The sequence below is a fragment of the Cimex lectularius genome, unplaced genomic scaffold (assembly GCF_000648675.2).
Source record: "Cimex lectularius strain Harlan isolate CLEC.00 unplaced genomic scaffold, Clec_2.1 scaffold234, whole genome shotgun sequence".
Classification (NCBI taxonomy): Eukaryota; Metazoa; Arthropoda; class Insecta; order Hemiptera; family Cimicidae; genus Cimex; species Cimex lectularius.
In genome coordinates this window covers 62441-82264 of record NW_019392804.1, presented here as the reverse complement: position 1 = coordinate 82264, position 19824 = coordinate 62441, and the positions used below count along the sequence as shown (strand labels likewise).

The 19824-nt window shown below is 34.8% G+C and overlaps 1 protein-coding gene and 1 non-coding gene across 2 annotated transcripts in view; both read right to left on the bottom strand.

The window, feature by feature from the left end:
• LOC106664766 (transcription factor SOX-4-like) overlaps positions 1-19824 on the bottom strand; it is a 100809-nt gene that overhangs the window by 62571 nt on the left and 18414 nt on the right. The window lies entirely within an intron of this gene.
• Positions 11847-11917, bottom strand: Trnastop-uca. The gene has a single exon. It is a non-coding gene; the product is annotated as a tRNA-Sec (tRNA).

Sequence of the window (19824 nt, the reverse complement as noted above, 5' to 3'; positions counted from 1 at the left end):
CGTAGAGCAAATCTACACTCATCTGTACAAAGTACAGACCAATAGCCCAAAAACCAATGGCTGGGTTGTCGAGGAAATGGGAGCCGTGCAACTCTGTGTTCTGGTCAATTCTGGTCCTCTTACTGGGCGAAAAGCCAAAAGTCCATACTGATTTCTTTGAGTTCTTTGAGCAGTGCGTTCAGATATTTAGACACCTCGAACTTCCTGGAGCTGATGAATCGCTTGAACTATTGTAAGGTACCGGTTTCGCAAAATTGTCAAAGTCAAAAACCGGTCATCCTGTGGTTCTGTTAACCTGGGACGTCCAGAACCGGGCCTTCTATGTTAGGACCCAGTTTCTCGAAAACGTCTCGCAGTGTTTCGTAGGGAACTCCGATAGTCATAGCCGCACACCTGATGGAACGTCCATCATCAATAAGTGCCACACGACGCGCAACATCTTCAGCACCAAGTGGCATTTTTAAGTTTAAAAATTTAAAAGAAGAAAACAAAGATGAAAACTAGACAGTTTATTGCTTCAGCATTCACATGAGACTGAATAAACATTTTAATTTCCGTAAAAAGTAAACAGAGAAAAATCCTTTATCATTGTTTTGGATTAAGGTTTAAGTGTGTTTACCTCTAATTGATATTTACAATTTAAAACATAGCATAAACAAATATTTATTGGTAAAACCAAAGAGACAAATTAAGGGCAGAATTTTCTTTTATCGAGAAAAAAAAACGATTGGGTGGAATTTTTTGTCTGTCAGTGTAGTTTGACTTCCATTAGAGGATTTTCTGAGCTCGTTTGCGGTTTGAATCTGAATTAAATTCCGCTCTGTTTAATAAAGTTCTACAGTTGAGATAGTGAATGCTGTGTGTATATATATATATATATATATATATGTGTGTGTGTGTGTGTGTGTGTGTGTGTGTGTGTGTGATCTANAGAGAGAGAGAGAGAGAGAGAGAGAGAGAGAGAGAGAGAGAGAGAGAGAGAGAGAAATATCATCGTTGACATCTTTTTCTCGGTTATATCAAAACTTAGGCACCACCTAATTACGAAGCTGTACGAGAATGTAGGAATGCATTTGTATATTATTTCCATTATTACATCGGCAATGTTTTACATCAAATATAGTCAAACATGATAACAGGATGATAGTAAACCGTAAACCTCGATGATAGTAGCCTTTAAAATAACATCACAATCCGTCAAACCCAAATGTATCGTCATACTTTCGGGCGCAGACGCGACACATGTAAGTAACGGGTGTCGCATCTAAGACCCATGGCCCAATTTTTTTCCGGATGAACAAAGCCCTGTTACTCATTATCATATGTTTTTCTGACAAAGTTTAATATTTCCCCGGATGGAAACACCTGGCCGGACGCCGCTAGAGAAGAAGAGTTTCCTCCCGTTGTTATTTGCTATCTGGAATGAACTCTTGCCCTCGGTCGGCTCCGTGGCCGGGCCGTGTCCCTCCTTTTTCTACCTCTCCTTGGGTCAAGACATGACTCAGGGCCAGTCACCCACGCTGTTCCCCAGCCCCAAATCATCCGACCAGATCGTTAATCACTCTCCGCACCGTCTTTTAAAAGTCAGCTCGGAGCTCGATTTCAAGTCGTCGACTGAAAAACGGTCTACAAAATTGTCGTTTTTCAACTTATAGAGGAATAAAGACAGATTGGACTCTTCCTCTTTTATAATCGCTCCTAGGAGAGATAACGATAATTTCTATGTGCTGTTTAACGCATGGCAAGGAATTCCTAGTCGGCGAAAAAGCCGTGTGATGATTAAGCATCGATGTCAGTGATCCTAATTCCAAAATGGAGAAGCACACTATGGATTTTGGCGAGTCAAAAGGGAGCAGGAGGGACGAATTATCTCTCTACCTTCCTGATTCTTTACTATTCGATCCCCTCATTCGCCGGAAATATAAAAACAATAGGCACCAAAAAATATTGAAATAACAAGACAAAATATGTGTTCAAATTTTTATTCCCGGAACTTCCAGTAGAAATGTTGTCCAAAGCATAAACAGGAGAATGCAGCGAAAGAGAATGGGAGTTCGTTTAATTATGTACATTTTTATGTAGGTTATTTTTATCCATTTTCATGTTTTCATAAATAAATGTTCAGTCTGTCTTTACTTTATTTTCTCTTATTCGTACATCTAACTCTTCTATAGAAATTTAAATTTTTTAATATTTATGAGGTTAGGCATCTAATATTTACTGTCGGCGTGTTGCACTGAATCTGGTGAGAAAAGAGCGAGGACATGGCGGACCGGGAGGATCGAACCGTTGACAAATGTTCATATTCACCAACTAACATAAACCTCGAACGGTTTCAAATTGTCTTAAGAGCCGGAATTCCAAAGAAGATCGCGCCATTTGACCAAGTTTTATAAAGTGGCGTTCCTTTGCCTCTGAAACACCTTTCAGCTGCTGAGCGAATGGAAAGTCGGACACGCAATTGGTTTTAACAAGCAATTAAGTACAGCTATTCTCGGAATTAACGTTATAACGTTGAATTAACGATTGGAGGTTTTAAGATTGATTTTCTTTTCCCAAAGCTTTTGACACTCACTTCCAACCCAAGTGTCTCGGTTGGTGGTCTGAAAAATTAAATCACAAAGTTGGGGATCGAACCAACGTCCACCTACTCGTCAAATCGAAAGACTGATTCCAAAAAAAGTATTCCCAGTTAATAAAAAGTTAAAACAGTTTCACAATCTTTAGGTCTTGAAATATTATCTGTTTCGATTATGAATTAATACCATTTAAATGTAAGCAGACAAATAATTTTATTTGTTCTTATAAACCGTCATACTTTTGTGATCAGAAGTTTCAATGGTATAAGACATTTAATAACAATTAAGACGGTTGATTTATACCCACCACTGTTAAACCGGAATGATTAATCATTATCTTAACAACCATACTGTCAAAATGGAAGGTTAAAGTTATAAATTAATTTTTTTGTTGTTTGTTACTCTCTAAACTATGCTTCTGTTGGAAAAGGCTGAAACATAAGGCATGCTTAGTGTCAATCTCGATAGAGTGTGCATTCTTAAATATGTTTTTTTTTTTCTAGTCAAATTAACCTTTTTTAACATCAAATTAATCTTTTTTTGTATTAACCTTTTCTTTGAGCTATTAAAAAAAGTTAAGAGATGGTATGAAATAGAAGCACTAAAGTAAAACTCCTGCTTATTTGCAAATTAATATATAATATAATAATGATATATACATAATGGGTTCTTACACAAAATACCACATTAAAATGAAAGGTTATACAGTTTTTCCTTCAAATCAACCTTTTTAATAAACGATTTTTAACTTCAATTAACTTCAACCCTTTTAATCTGCACATTAGCCCTTTTAAACTACAAATGAACTTTTTTTAACTTTAGATTAAACCTTTTTAATGTCAAATTAACATTTTTTATTTTAAATTCACCCATTTTTACTTCAAATTAACCATTTTGTACTTTAAATGAACCCTTTTTAATTTCAAATTAACCATTTGTAATTTCAAATAAACTATTTTTAACTTTAAATTCTCCCCTTTTTAATTTCAAATTAATCCTTGTTGTACTTCAAAATAACCATTTTTAATTCCCCTTTTTAATTTCAAATTCATCCTTTTTAATTTCAAATAAACCATTTTTAACTTCAAATTAACAGTTTTTTACTTTTAATTAACTGTTTTTTACTTTTAATTAGCCGTTTTTAACTTCAAATTAACCCTTTTCGACTTTTAATTCCCTATTTTTAATTAGAAATTACCCCTTTTTAATTTAAAAGTAAGCATTTTAATTTCAAATTAACTTTTTTATTTTAAATTAATCTTTTTTTAAGTTCAAATCAGCCCTTTCTTTAAAACATAGAAAAGCATGGTTGATACAATATAGGCATATAAAGTAAAATTCTGGTATATTTACACATCTAAAAAAATAAAAAAGGAGTTCTTATCAAAAATACCACATGAAAATTAATTACAATTAAAATTAAAAGTTATATAACTTTTCCGTCAAATTAAAAACCTTTTTAATATCGATCAAACCTTCTTTGATTTCAAATTAACCTTTTTTACTTTAATAAACCATTTTTAATGTTAAATTATTCATTTTTAACTTCAAATTAATTTTTTTAAATTTCAAATAAACCCTTTTTATCTTTTTTTAATTTGAAAATCAAACCTTTTTTTAAAGGATTAAAAACTGAAGTAATAGTACGACATATAAGTATTTGAAATAAAATACTTTTCTTTTTGAGCATTTTGAGCACTGATCTGTCATAAAATCACAGTCAGCATCTGCCCTCTTAAAACGAAAAAGGCTGCAGAAACTTGCACATAGTTTAGATCTATCGATGGAAAGATCCACACCTTCTAAAAATCATAGTCGTTGATTATTAAATGATTATTAAATTTTTAGTGTTAATTCAACATCACTGGTCCCTAATTTGGTATTTAGAATTTTAAGCATGTCCATTCAGACATATAAAAATAAATTGCTCCATACAATTCATTTCCCTATATATGAGAGTTTTAAGTGCTAGATGTGTTTTCTCAAAGTCAGGAACTTTGATAAGCGCCTTTCTTATAGGGAGCAGAAGGCGGAAGAAAAATACGTGCTTCTCCACATCGACCTTCTAGTGCCTTGTGGGTCCAAATTAGAAAGACCCGGCTTTAAAAAGGCAAATATTTATTCAGTGTTGGCCTTTATATAAGAATTGTTCAGGCAAAACTAATTTCACGAATGAGAAGAGGCAGACACCAAATAAGACACCTGTCTGGAGAAGTGTCTTTTAAGTTATTTTGTTTTTATCTTCTTATGGATGTAACGCAAGTAAATTTTATAAACGGGTTTTCATGAAATGAAAGAATAAATGGGGGCAGGAGTCTATGGGCGACTGGAGACCGATAAAAATAATATATTTTATTAATTTTATACATGGCAGGCCTCTCGTTATATTATTTTTGCGAGATCGTTTAATTTCTTTTTGTGCATGATAGTATTTTAGCCTCTTTAAATTTTTTACAAATCGTTCAAATATATTTTTATACGTGACAAGCCTCTGTTTTTATTATTTTTGCAAGTTCGTTCAATTTCTCTGTATCCATAACAGTGTTTTAACCTCTTTAATTTTTTTCAAATAGTTCAAATGTATTTTTACACATGGCAGGCCTTTATTTATTTTATTTTTGCAAGATCGTTTAATTTCTCTTTATACACTATTTTTTTTTTTTTTAGCTTTTTTGAATAATCTTTCAAATATTTTTATACAAAACAGACCTCTACGTGTTTTTGCAAAATCGTTTAATTTTTCTTTATTATTGACAGTGCATTAGCTTGTTTACATTTTTTTGTACAAATCGTTTCATTTTTTTACATACTTCAGAGCACTGTTTATATTAAGATCGTTTAATTTATCTTTATAATCTTCATACAAATGGATAGGGATATTTGTAATTTATTGCTATTATATTAATTTTAATTAAATTAACCGGTTGTATCCAACTAACAAAAATATGTCGGTTAATTTAATTAAAATTAAAAGATTAACAATAAGTTATAAATATCCCTATGCATTTTCGAGCAGTTTACATGGCAGATGTTTAGCCTCTTCAATTTTTTACAAATCGTTGAAATGTTTTTATACACGACAGGCATCTGATGTTCCAACTTTTTACAGAGTCGTTTAATTTTGCAATGTGCAGGACAGTATTCAACCCTCTTTTATTTTTTCTATAAAAGAGAAGCTTGTTTAGACACTTTTTATCGAGTCGTTTAATTTTGCCACTTGCAGGACGGTATTCAATCCTTTTTTAATTTTTTATATAAAAGAGATGCCTCTTCAGACACTTTTTACCGAGTCGTTTAATTTTGCCACGTGCAGGACGGTATTCAATCCTCTTTTAATTTTTTCTATAAAAGAGATGCCTCTTCAGACACTTTTTATCGAGTCGTTTAATTTTGCCACGTGCAAGACGGTATTCAATCCTCTTTTAATTTTTTTCTATAAAAGAGATGCCTCTTCAGACACTTTTTATCGAGTCGTTTAATTTTGCCACGTGCAAGACGGTATTAAATCCTCTTTAAATTTTTTATATAATAGAGATGCCTCTTTAGTCACTTTTTACCGGTTCGTTGAATTTTCCCACGTGCAGGACAGTATTCAAACATCTTTTTGTTTTCTTTAAAAAAAGTTAGTCCCTTCAAAGACTTGTTACCGGATCGTTCAATTTTTTTTCCATACACGAGGTTAATTATTTTTGTAAATGATAGGCCTCTGTTTTTAAGATTACTGTATCGTTTAATTTTTCTTATTAGATGGAAACATTGTAGCCACTTTTAAAATGTGTTTGCTTACATATCGTTTAATTGTTTTGTATACACGACAGGCGTGCGTTTTACATTTATTTCTTTGTACCTGTACACACATTAGTTATACTTGTTCATTTTTATCAGAGTGAAATTAGCAGGATCGACCTTCAAAGCTGCATAACGGCGTAACGTGGTCGAATAACCGCATGAACTCACGAGTAAATACGAAACTCGCACTTTACTCTTGTTGCGCAACAGAATGAACCTTTGGTGCTCTCCCTCGATGAAAAGTGGGTGAGCACTATAATCGCATCAGGTGTGGTCAGTGGTTAGATAAGGGCGAGCAAACCACACCATACTGCCAAGGAAAGTGATGGTCGGATAGTACAATATTATTGATGGAGGGGAAATGCAATAAAAATAACGATATTTGATAAGTAAATAGAGCCATTATTCGATGTTTCAGGGTTGAGCTTAAATAAACTTAGCAGGCGAAAAATGTAAACTCTCCCATGGCCATGTTACCAGCTCCTTCTTCAGATTTTAACTCTTAGCGCATTCGACCTTCGGTCGTCCCCGATCATCCCGGTCCGCCAATTCTCGCTGCTTCGATCAGACTCGTTTCCGTATTTCGACACGTTCATTGGTGAAGTCTGCCGTAATTTTATTTAATGTTTGAATAACTCCTTATCTCTCCATTGGCGGTGTAAACCCAACGTTAATGCACTGTATATTTGAGCAATTAATAGGTGTTTGCTAGAAACGTTTTTAATAAGACGGGGAATTTTTCATCGCGAGTCTATAGCAGACGTGTAGTTTGTCAAGTTCGCAGGTTTTAGTAAATTCTGTAAATGAGGCGTCATGTAATGAAAAGTGCATAAATGAGGGCTCTATAGGCGACTGGGACCGACAATATAACTTATTTTATGATAATTAATAATCCAAATGTATTTGATTGTTGATTTTTTACAGATAACAGAATCTGTAAATTTCTCCTATCGAATAATTTTTGTTAATACACGACTTGTCTCCATTGACCATTTTTACTGGGTCGTTAATTTTATTTTTGCATGTATTACTGTGTTTTATCCTCTTGAAACATTTTTTCATATAGGTTAATTTTTTATTCAAGACAAGTTTGTTTATTTTTTTTACAGAAAAATTAAATGATCTAGTAGAAAAAGTGTTAAAATGGCTAAGACACGGTCATGTATACTGAAAAATTGAACGATGAAAAAAGTCAACATAGGTCTGACGTTTTTACAGGGACGTCTGTATACATGACAGAGTTTGAGGCCTCTTTAAATAGTTTTTTTACCAGATAGAATTTTTTTTTCTAATTAAGACAGGCCTATATTTTCATTTTTTAGTTTAATTTTTCTGTACACATGACAGTGTTTCAGATTCTTTTAACTTTTTTTGTCAAGAGGTTAATTTTTTATACGCAACTGGCCTTTGTTTATACATTTTACATGATCGTTTAGTTTTTCTAGACACGAAAAACCTCCGTTTACGCTTTTTCACAGAACCGTTTATTCTTCTGTATAAGTTTTACAGAAAAATTAAACGATCTAGTAGAAAAAGTGTTAAAAAGGCTAACACACTGTCGTGTATACTGAAAAATTGAACGATGAAAAAAGTCAACATAAGTCTGACGTTTTTACAGGGACGTCTGTATACATGACAGTGCTTGAGCCTCTTTAACAGTTTTTTTACCAGATAGAATCTTTTTTTTTATGCACGAAGGCATATATTTTCATTTTTTTAGTTAATTTTTCTGTACACATGACAATGTTTCAGCCTCTTTTTACATTTTTTTTTGTCAGGCAGGTTAATTTTTTATGCGCAAACAATGTCCTGTGTTTATACATTTTACATGATCGTTTAGTTTTTCTAAACACGAAAAACCTCTGTTTACACTTTTTCACAGAACCGTTTATTCTTCTGTATAAGTTTTACAGAAAAATTAAACGATCTAGTAGAAAAAGTGTTAAAAAGGCTAACACACTGTCGTGTATACTGAAAAATTGAACGATGAAAAAAGTCAACATAAGTCTGACGTTTTTACAGGGACGTCTGTATACATGACAGTGCTTGAGCCTCTTTAACAGTTTTTTTACCAGATAGAATCTTTTTTTTATGCACGAAGGCATATATTTTCATTTTTTTAGTTTAATTTTTCTGTACACATGACAATGTTTCAGCCTCTTTTTACATTTTTTTTTGTCAGGCAGGTTAATTTTTTATGCGCAAACACTGTGTTTATACATTTTACATGATCGTTTAGTTTTTCTATACACGAGAAACATCTGTTTACACTTGTTGATAGAACCGTTTATTCTTCTGTATACGTGTTTGGTATCTAAGTTTTTCAAAAGAAGCCCGGAAAATTTTCAACATATGTGCGGTTTGTATGTTTGGAAGTTTATGAACAATTTGGTCGATTAACTTAAACACATGGCACCACAATTTATAAAAATGGGCAAAAATATCCAAATACGAAGAATAGCAGTTAAGACCCAATAATTTATAATGGATGGATTTTTTTTTTTTTTTTTATTTGCCTAGGGAGACAGCTAGCACATTACAAGCATATAGTTCAATTTTATAAAAAGAAAACAATACCCAACTTGATTGGGTACATAAGATAACCCTATAACGAACGTGTCTCTTCGCCATCTATCGAGATCGGCGGAAAATTAGAAAATTAGGGCTCCTCTTGATGATATCTTTTCTGTCCTCTTTTCACGGGCGATTTCGGGAATCGGAGAAAATTGGACAATCAGGCCAAACGGCAGAATTCAATTGATAACCAAAGTATTTTTAGACGGGGGAGAAAAATTCGCCCTCCTTTATACCTTATCGTTTATTCGTAGCAGTCATATAAGATCAGCGTTCTCTTTTTCTCTGCCTCAATTGCCTTTTTTCCTCATTTTGTTTAAATAACTTTTATTTATTAGATGGACTGAAGGTCTTATGGTTTTAAAACCCAATGGAATGGTACAATTCTTATTAAGGAAGAAACGTTGGTCAAGAATGAGGCTTTTCTTAGACACGATTCCATAATTCGACTTAGGATGATTACAGATAGGCCTGGCCAGTCATTTATATTATCATTTCTAAACGTGAAAACCCAACCATAATCATGAGCCAACGTGTTCCATTATGAAAACCAATAACCACTTCTATAGCTGTAATGCTGGATAGAGGAAATGATGCCAAGTTCATGCATTTAAAAACAAACGAGAAGTGTATCTTTTAAGGAAAAAATAAATATATGTCAACCCCAATCTCTAACGACAGCATATTTGACGGGTACCATTACTATCATCTCATATCTCTTATACCCCCAAATCTGGCAAGCATGGCACAGCATAGTGGAACGACCAGCGTTAATCTATTTATTATTCGTGTCATGCTCTCAAAATTAATCAACCCTAAGAAACTTTTATAACTGAATCTTTTAATATTTTATTGCAAAAATTAAAAATTTGTCGTGTATCAAGGTGTTAATAGAGTAATTTGAGGTCTTGCAAAATTTCTCAGTGGTCAAAGTTTGTAAATTTCGTTTTATATTAATTTTGTTGCTTACAAGTTCTAATTTACTTTGAAAATGATGCTTTTTTGCAGGATTTGTTCTGGAGGCTGTAGGCACGAATGTTCGCTAAACCATCACGACTCTTATGTTTTGAAACATTATTCATTACATCTGACTATTGAGCCTACCTAGGACAACCTGATTTAATTCATTCTGCTGCAACCGGTTAGTAGCAATTAAAAAAAAAAAAAAATTAAAAAAGGAACAGGTGGCTCATAAAAGAGCTTTTCCGTTTAAATTATTCCTGAAATCACAGTGCGTGAAAGACTCTTCCCCGAAGGTAGATTTATATCGGCTGGCATACAAAATAATCATTAAGGATGTATGATTCATTAGAAGGTCCTTGCGTGTTTGTTTTCCTAACTGCGTAATGTTCGTTTAGACCTGACCTACGTGAATGATTAAAATTACTCGACGCCTTTTATTTAACGAGGTGCATAATCGTACAATAGGAAAAAATATGTCGAGGAAAAAAAGGGATGGTTTTTTTTTTATCCGGGTAATTCCGGTCGTATATTTGTGATTGTTCGTTATCAATGTTCACAGCTAGTTCCGTTGCATTAAAACTTCTCCCCCTTCGAAATATCTTACTGTATAATATCTTGCTGAAAAATCCTAGTTTTTGGTCGCCGACTCATTTCGAGGTGCAGTGCAAGATTTCTTAAAAATAATACTTAATTTTTTCCGAGCCAAATCTGTGTTGTTTTTATTCAAGGATCTTTTTCCGATGGAGCCAAGTTGATTTACTAAACCAAAATGATGTGCATGCTTACCTAAGCAGGAAAACTTATTTGGACTTTCACCCCGAAGAGTTGTCACCGATGTGCTGACCTTGAGGGGAGTCACCTATCCCCGGTTATGCTACTGGGTCGCTAGTATCCCCCTTAAGGATGCCCACGAGCTCGTTTCCCAACCAACGGACTTCGTTTCATGAGACAGCTAAGGCAATTTCAACACCCAACGCATGCACAACTCTAGCCTAAATCTAACTAACATCGCGCATATAAATACATTCACACCTATGTACATTGCACTCATTCCGATTAATCGATAATCCCTCATCGACCTACACACAATATTAATAATTTAATCAAAATTAGGGTCGATAAGGGTACTTTTATAAATATCCCGCCATCGACCCTAAACAACACACAGCTGGAGGGGCGATGGAGGCACTATACAGGGTGTCCTTTTTAGATGGGCCGACTGAATTTTTCTTGAACCAATGACGCGATTAAAAAAACGTGTATTAACATATAACGTAACATTTTTTAGTCTAGTTTCGAATTTTTACCTTTTTTGGAGAAAAATTATACAGGGTTCCTCAGGCCCAGTTCAACTTCAAAATTTCATATACAACAATATACATCCTGTCAAGGATATTTTACACTGAAAACAATGGTGTAATCGGATTTTAAATTGGTCAAAAAATGACAAAGTTACGGCAAAAAGTAAAAAAACAAAAAACATTTCGTTTGTTTCGTTGTTAATTCCATAATTTTGCTTCTTCACTAAACAAACAGTTATTGACTTTATTACATTCTATCATTGTTTGTCAAACTCGCATTATGAGAGAAAATCTTAATTCCTGGAAGTAGAGAAATTTTACAATAATTCGTTACATTCTCAGTATTCCGTTCAAAATGAACCGAAGAGCACATTTTTCCGATCAACAGCGGGTTGCTATTATGTACGACTGATTTGTTGATAGTGGTGGAATTGCGCGTCGTGCAGTCGAGTAGTACTCTCAGAAATTTCCTGATCGCCTCAGAGTAAACCACAAAAGGTTTATTCGTGTTGCTCGCAATATGAGGAGATACGGATCAGTTGCCGTTCCATCACCAAGAAACTGGGATTTCGACGAGGAGCTGAATATTTTACTGTATCATACAATTAATCAAGGTTTTAAGTTGAGATAAAAAAGTCAGTGTCACGAGCGGGATTCGAACCCACGACCTTCGGCTTGATACCGCTACTCTACCACTTGAGCTATCATGACTTCGATCCGCTCGGGCACTAACTTCCCATCTCAACCGCACCTTTTGAATTTTCCCTCCTTTATGCCATTTTTCAAATGTCGTGTAATCGATTTGATTCTCGGCGACAAGTTAAAAGACATTTGAAAAATGGCAAAAAGGAGGGATAATTCAAAAGGTGCGGTTGAGATGGGAAGTTAGTGCCCGAGGGGATCGAAGTCACGATAGCTCAAGTGGTAGAGTAGCGGCCTATTTAGCCATCTTGTGACATCACAAATTTGAAAATATTACTCACTGAAAAAAGGAAAATTGTTTTTTGAACGTGTTCCCTACTCGAGTAAAGAGGCAAAAAAGAAAAACATTGCCGGAGGAAAAGTGGATTTGGTGGTTTCTTCAGATCGCAAAAAAGTCATTTATTTGCGAGGAGAAAGTCTAAGTCACAGCTCACAAGAATAATATAATTGTATTGTATTAATATATTGTATTTATACAAAAGGCAAATTGAACGTAATTTTTCTGCTTTGGTTATTCCCTGTTCTCTTTTTTATGCGTTTTGTTGGATTATTGCGTTTAATTTTTTTTTTGTGCTTTTTTATTGAGTTAAAGTTGGGTTTTACAGTATTTGTATTGTTGTTATTTTTTTCTTTTGTCTGTGTTCAGTGTAGATATTTTGTCCAATTTTTTTGCTGTGGTTGTTCCTAAGTTTATTGTCTCTTATTTATGGGTTTTATTTAATTTTGTTTCTTTTTGTTATTTTTTTTATTAAGTTCAAGTTGGATTTTACTTCTCCGTTATTTTTTTTCTTTGGTCTGTGTTTAATGATATTTTGCCCATTTTTTCTGCTTTAGTTGTTCGCTGTTTATTGTCTCTTTTAATATGTGTTTTGATTCATTTTTCTTTCTTTTTACGTCTTTTTTATTATTAAATCCATTATATTTAGTGGTCTATTGACTAAATTACTTCTTTCAATTAATTAATCTTTTTAAGTAAGGTTTTGGTTGAAATGAAAAAGTTAGTGCCACGAGCGGGATTCGAACCACGACCTGGTAGAGCAGCGGCGTATTTAGTCGAAGGTCGTGTGTTCGAATCCCGCTCGTGACACTGACTTTTTTATCTCAACTTAAAACCTTGATTAATTATATGATATTAATTGGTCAAGTGGATCACGAAAAATAGTGAATTTTACTGTATGTTAGCGAAAATCCGAATTCCACTCTCCGAAATGATGGAAGGGTTCTAGGTTTTTCAATTGTACTCCGGACTTACAATTTTAAGCCGTAAGGCTCTCATCCTGTCCAGGGACTTCGGGACTCTGTTAATGTCAAACATAACAAGCATTCCTTGCACAATGTCGATTTGGGAGGCTGAAGAAAACGTTCTTCCATACATCGTATAGACTGATGAACCCACATTTATCTCTAATGGCATACTGAACCATCAGGTGGTTCACAATATCAACGAATGGTGTGGACTTCTAGGAAATAAATTAAGTGGACCTTAGTTCTACGAACATAATTTAAATGGTGCTCAGTTCCTCAATTTTTTGAGGCAGGCTTTACCAACACTATGTAAATTGTTCCTCTGCAACAAAGAAAAAGCTAACGTTGTCATTTTTTGACCAATTTAAATCCGATTGAACCATAAAAAATCTTTTAAAATGATGTGTCAAGATGTATATCGTTGTATATGAAATTTTGAAGTTGAACTGGGCCTGAGGAACCCTGTATAATTTGTCTTCAAAAAAAGGTAAACATTTGAAACTAGACTAAAAAATATGAACACTTTTTTTTGAGAAAGCGTCATTAGTTCAAGAGAAATTAAGCCGGGACATCTAAAAAAGACACGCTGTATTTCCCGTCGGCTACTCACCACTCACACTAATAAATACACGCACTCAAGTAAAAGTATTCAATAAAAAAAATCCACGTCCTACAAAAAGCGGAACAGGAGAACCAAAAACTTGTTACTGTGCCCGAGAACCATTCTTAAATTCAACGACATGCTAACGCGCTCTCTTTAAGGAGCCAAGTCATGACAAGCTTCTATAATGTGGGAAACATTGAGCAATTTTTTTGCACAAGGGGCACCTGCTCTGGCTATGACCCAGGAGCTTACCCGTGTGTGTGTCAGGCGCGTATGGCCTATTCTTAATCGGGTAAAGACGAATCCTCGTCACAACCGCCACCGTTTTTCCGAGGCGCTCAACTCGGCGTATTTTTCCAGCAAGAGCACAACGAAGGGCCAATAGAGAACGGAAAGCGTATTCATTCAAAAATGAATAAATAAAATAAATGTCCAATAAAAGCCGATTATGATTGTATTCACCTTTATTTTGAAGTTCATCTTCTTTAAACGGCAAGATGATATACAAGAGTGACTGTCGAATCGAAAACAAATCATCCTGTCTTACTCTCGGTCAGGAAACCATGAGAGTTGACTCATGCTCAGATGACTCATGAAAATTCAAACACCGAATCCCACAAAAAGTAAAAGGGCCGTTCTCGGAGATTAGTAACGATTTTAATTCAGTATTCTTCTGGCTGTAAAAGGTGTAAAAGAAGCAAAACCGTTGGAAGAACCATTGCTCCTCCAACTTCCAAGACCTGAATGTAGGCGTATACAAGTCCTGGTCAAGAGGAGACCTAAATTGAGTAATATACACAGTTATAGTTTCGTTAGCCTAGTAAATAAAAATGTCATCTCATTTTATATAAATAAATTACTAAACAGTTACTTTTAATTGGTTTAATTCTGAACAACGGTTCTATATGAAAAACAATGGGGTACGGGCCTACTCAGGCTTTTAACCCCTCGGGTCCTGGTCGCCCGCCCTGTGTAATATATATATGAAAAACAACAACAACTTTTTACAATTTTACAAAATTGTGAAAAATACAGTTAGGTCTTCAAACTACAAATATGTTGTTTTTTTAACAGTCCAAATACAAAGTAGCGGTTATTATTTTGAATTAAAAAAAGTATTATTTCTCTTAAGCCCAAAGCATTTGAACGCGGGTCACGTTCAACAACGTGTTCACGTACTGTGTACTGTGTTAGATTTCTCAATATGATCCTTGGAACTTAGTGTGATATTATTTTTTTTTCCACCGTGCTATTAGAAATTCGAAAATATACCGTTTTCGCTCAACTTTCGAATTATTGTTTAATGGACCCACAACTGAGGCCCGAATGACATTAAATAGTGTTACGTCTGTGATTAAAGTATTGTCACAAACATAATCGCAATGTTAAGATTACTTTGAGAGGATTAGAGAGAGGGAGAGGGAGAGGGAGAAGGAGTGAGGGAGGGAGGGAGTGAGGGAGGGAGAGGGAGAGGGAAAGGGAGAGAGGGTGTGTGAGAGAGAGAGAGAGAGAGAGAGAGAGAGAGAGAGAGAGAGAGAGAGAATTTTTAGTTTGACAAGGCTGTAAGTGTATGTAAGTGCAAGAAAAAATGAAAATAATATTGTTGAATATTATTTTAATAGAGTTAAATGTTAATGTTAATGTATGATATTTAGTGACTATTAATTAATGTTTATTTAGAGATCGTGAGATGCTGTCTGGTGTGATTTATTTTTAGAAAAACGTTTACGTTTCGATCTTTATTCAGGTCATCTTCAGGTCCTGGGATTTATAAACATACATGTATTTGTATAATTAAACAATGTTTATAAATCCCAGACCCCGAAGAAATAATACAGTATTTGTATAATTTAACCAATGTTTACAAATCCCAAGCTCTGAAGATGATTTCAATGATGAGCGAAACGTTGGCACGACAAAGAAAATGTTTTTCTAAGCCTGCATCACACCAGACCGGATCTCACGATCTCTAAATAATCGTTAATGATAATGTTTGTTATTATTCTAACAATAATAACTAATAATATATACAATCAGTCGTATAAATGTAGGTATATTTTGTTATCAACATTGTGATGAGATAAAATTTATCGGTCGGTTCATCTCCTATTTTTTTTCTTTTGAAATCTAACAATTTTCCTTTTTTGAACGAGATAATCTGACATGAGTATGGACGGCGCGGGCGATAAGTCTGTCCGTACGCATAGACGGTAAGTGTTCGCAAAAAATAAAAACTTTTTGAAATTTTTTGATTCAACAGGATGCAGACGGAGTCCATGCAGGAGAGGAGAACTCAACTCCAGAAATAACTTGAGGCGACGGACCTTTTTTCCAGCGGATCCATGCCAAGAATCTCTCAAGCTTAGCCATGACAAAATTAACGTTTACGACTGAAACGGACCGGAGAATATTTCCGATGTTTACGACTCAAGGGTATGAAGGATGTCGATTGGACAAGAGCTAAAAGGAGAGAAAAAACGTTTACTGTCAGATTCCCACGCGTTTTTCCGTATCAACACTAAAAATCACTCAAATTTGGAAACCAATTAAGATCGATATAGTAAAAAATTGGGGAAAACTTGTACAAATTTTGATTCGTGAGACTTATATTTGTAGAAACCTTTGGCTTGGCCATTGAGAAGAATACACAGCTCATGTGTCAATCGTGAGCTATAAGTTCAAAATTTTCAATACAATTGAAACCATTTCAATTTTTTGCAAATTTCTACGTGCGAATAGACGGTCAATTTTTTTAACATTTTCTATAATTAATTTAACCCTTTATGGCCCTATGTTGTCTTAGAGCAAGACGTACTTTAGCAATTTTGCCTAAACTGACTGTGAGTTTAGATTGGCGCCAAATAAATCAGTGTTGCCAATTGCAGAAAAAAGGAGGAACAACACTGTGCCCGCTCTAAACTCGCAAGATTTCCAGCTAACCTTAAACAAAATTGCTCAAGTAGGCCTTGCTCTGAAGCAACTTTGGGCAAGAAAGGGTTAAATTAAAAACTCCATGTGAAAAATTTAAAACGTAGATTTTAGACTACCGCCAAAAAAATCAATGCTGCCAATACACGGGATGAAGCATTGAAGGAAAAACACTGCATTCGTCTTAAACTCATGGAATTAGCTAACCTTTAGCGAATTCGCTAAATTTGGTGTTGCCCTGAGCCAATGTAGGGGAAGAAGTGTTAAGCTTCAAAGTCTTGATAAAGCGGAACGATGGAACTGCATATTTACGTTCAAATTGACTTCTGATTTTTTTTCACATATAAAAAATTGACTTAAACTGCCACATCTACCTGAATTTGCAACACACGAGCTTCTTAGGGAAAAGATCAATTTTTCTTTTTAATTTTCCCCATTTGGAAGGCGTTTTTGGTCATATTTTTCTCTCCCGTCCTCAAACTCGTCGTACTGGAGAAAGATTCTCACGTGTACTCGAAAGAAAAGCGTGACAGCACAATAGAAAATGCTTTTCAACACTGATAATTGGGTGTAAAAAATGTTCAAGCATTTATTAAAGTCACTGGCGGAACGTATTTATTTTTTGAACGGCCTGGTGTTAAAAAAAATAAATAAAATTGAGAATTAAAATTAAGTCCATTATAATTAGCGGTCTATTGACTAAATTACTTCTTTCAATCATTTAATGTTTTTATGTAAGGTTTTGGTTGAAATGAAAAAGTTAGTGTCACGAGCGGGATTCGAACCCACGACCTTCGGCTAAATACGCCGGTGCTCTACCACTTGAGCTATCGTGACTTCGATCCACCGGACACCAGCATCCCATCTCAACCCACAAACATTCGAATTTTCCCTCTTTTTGCCATTTTTCAAATGTGTAAACAGGATTCCATTCTCGGCGACATATGACACTAACTTTTTTAACTATTTTCAGACGGCATATGAAGTGGCTACGGGGAGCTGTTAGTGAAGCTATACTTCGTTTTACTTATTAAATCCGTTATAGATAGTGGTCTATTGACCAAATTACTTCTTTCATTTACTTCGTTTTATGTAAGGTTTTGATTGAAATGAAAAGTTAGTGTCATATGTCGCCAAAAATCGAATCCTGATTACACGAGTGATCGAAGTCACGTTAGCTCAAGTGATTAGAGCAGCGGCGTATTTAGCCGAAGGTCGTGGGTTCGAATCCCCCTCGTGACACTAACTGTTTCATTTCAACCAAAACCTTACATAAAAAGATTAAGTAATTAAAATGAAAAATGAGAACAAAGAGATTTTCAAGGTTTCTATTTGACCAAAACTTGGGAGTTTGTAATCGAAGACGATTTGGTATGGACAAGTAATAAAATAGTTTAAAATCTTGGTGACAATTTAAAGAGTAAAAAGTAGAAAAATCTCTGTCGTTTAGTTTTATCTTGGGGCAATTCGATTTTAACGATTAGATAATTCAGGTTCAAATCATATTAAAAATACGGTTGAACGATTTAGAATGAAATGAGAGGGGAAAAAATAGGGAAAGAGAGATTCGTAATGTTTGTAGTTTTTGAGTCGTGTAATTCGTTTATCTTAAATCCAAAATAACTTTCTCTATTCTTTTTAAATGGATAAAAGGGTCGATTCCGGGATCTCGAAATTCTCAACGGGCCGAAAAACGGTCCACCAAAAATAGAGAATCGTCTAATTCACTCGGAAATGACCAATCGCGCCGATTATTAGGCTGAAAAATCATGATCTTCCTTCCACCCCCCTCCCCCGAGACGATACGATGGAAAATCACGACAGGCGAGGATCGAACCGACGCGGAATCGTGACTCATCGTCGTCCGACAAGTTGACTTGTGCGAACACAACGTATTTGGTCAAAGGGGAATCTTTGAATCATTGAAAGATAACCATTCCAAAAAGAAAGACTACATCGACCCCACTGATAAAAGGACGTCTAAAACTGCCTCATTGATTCACAGCCCGGCAGAAATTCTTATCGCGGAGAATATAACTTAAAAACCCATCAACTCGGACACGTGTGTCTATAATCAGAAAATTTGTCGGCTCATAAAGGTTTAAAATCCCTACCGTGCAGCATACTCATTCATTTCCGATCATTTTAGCCTGTTCCAAGTTTTGTATTATTTATCAAAGATCAAACGTAAGATTCGGAAAACAACACAAAACAGCGAGGCTATCCAAATCAAAAAGACCTTAAGACTCAAGAAGAACTTGAGGAACTTGGCCGACAAACTAAAAAAAACCTATCTAATATTGTCTGCAATCTCAAAGCCAACACCTCAAAACTGCCTATTTACCAAGAAACAGAAATAGTAGGTCCATGATTCTATAATAAGTGCTGCAATTCAAAAATGAGTTTAACTACTTTGACAAGACAATTGGAATCATAAAAGAAGGAGAAGCTAGAAAAAGCTCATACAGATTCCAAAAACAAATTTGATGTAAAACAATTATATGATAGATTCATAACCAGTGAAAGAACCGAGTCAGATTTGCCTACAAGGGGGTGGGATTGCCCTTGATGACGACCTTATCCTGGAAGCCCCATATTTAGCAGATTTCCCGATGCTTTTAACCTTTTCATCTATCCAATCGCTACTTCTTCCCTTTAGTACGTGTACATTTTTAGTTTCCTCCATTAATTTGATTACAGACGCGGGACTTACTGGGCAGCTTAAAGATAAACTTGAAAGCCTCCAACCAATGGAATTCCCTTCCTCACTCCACTAACCAAGACTCTTCCGCACATTGATTTTTAATTTTTTCTTTTTAGTTTAATTCTCCATAAAATATTTTAATTTTACATGTCAATATATTTGGAAATAGCCGTATCGTATAGCCTTATCAGCCTTGAATCTTTGTAAATACATCTTTCCATTAATTATTCTTTTTATGTAAGGTCTTGGTTGAAATGAAAAAGCTAGTGCCACTAGTTCGAAACGGAGCCGAAGGTCGTGGATTCGAATCCCGCTAGTGGCACTAGCTTTTTCATTTTAACCAAGACCTTACATAAAAAGAATAATTAATTGAAAGACGTAATTTGGTCAATCAGACCACTAAACATAATAGATTTGCAAATACATTCAATGTTA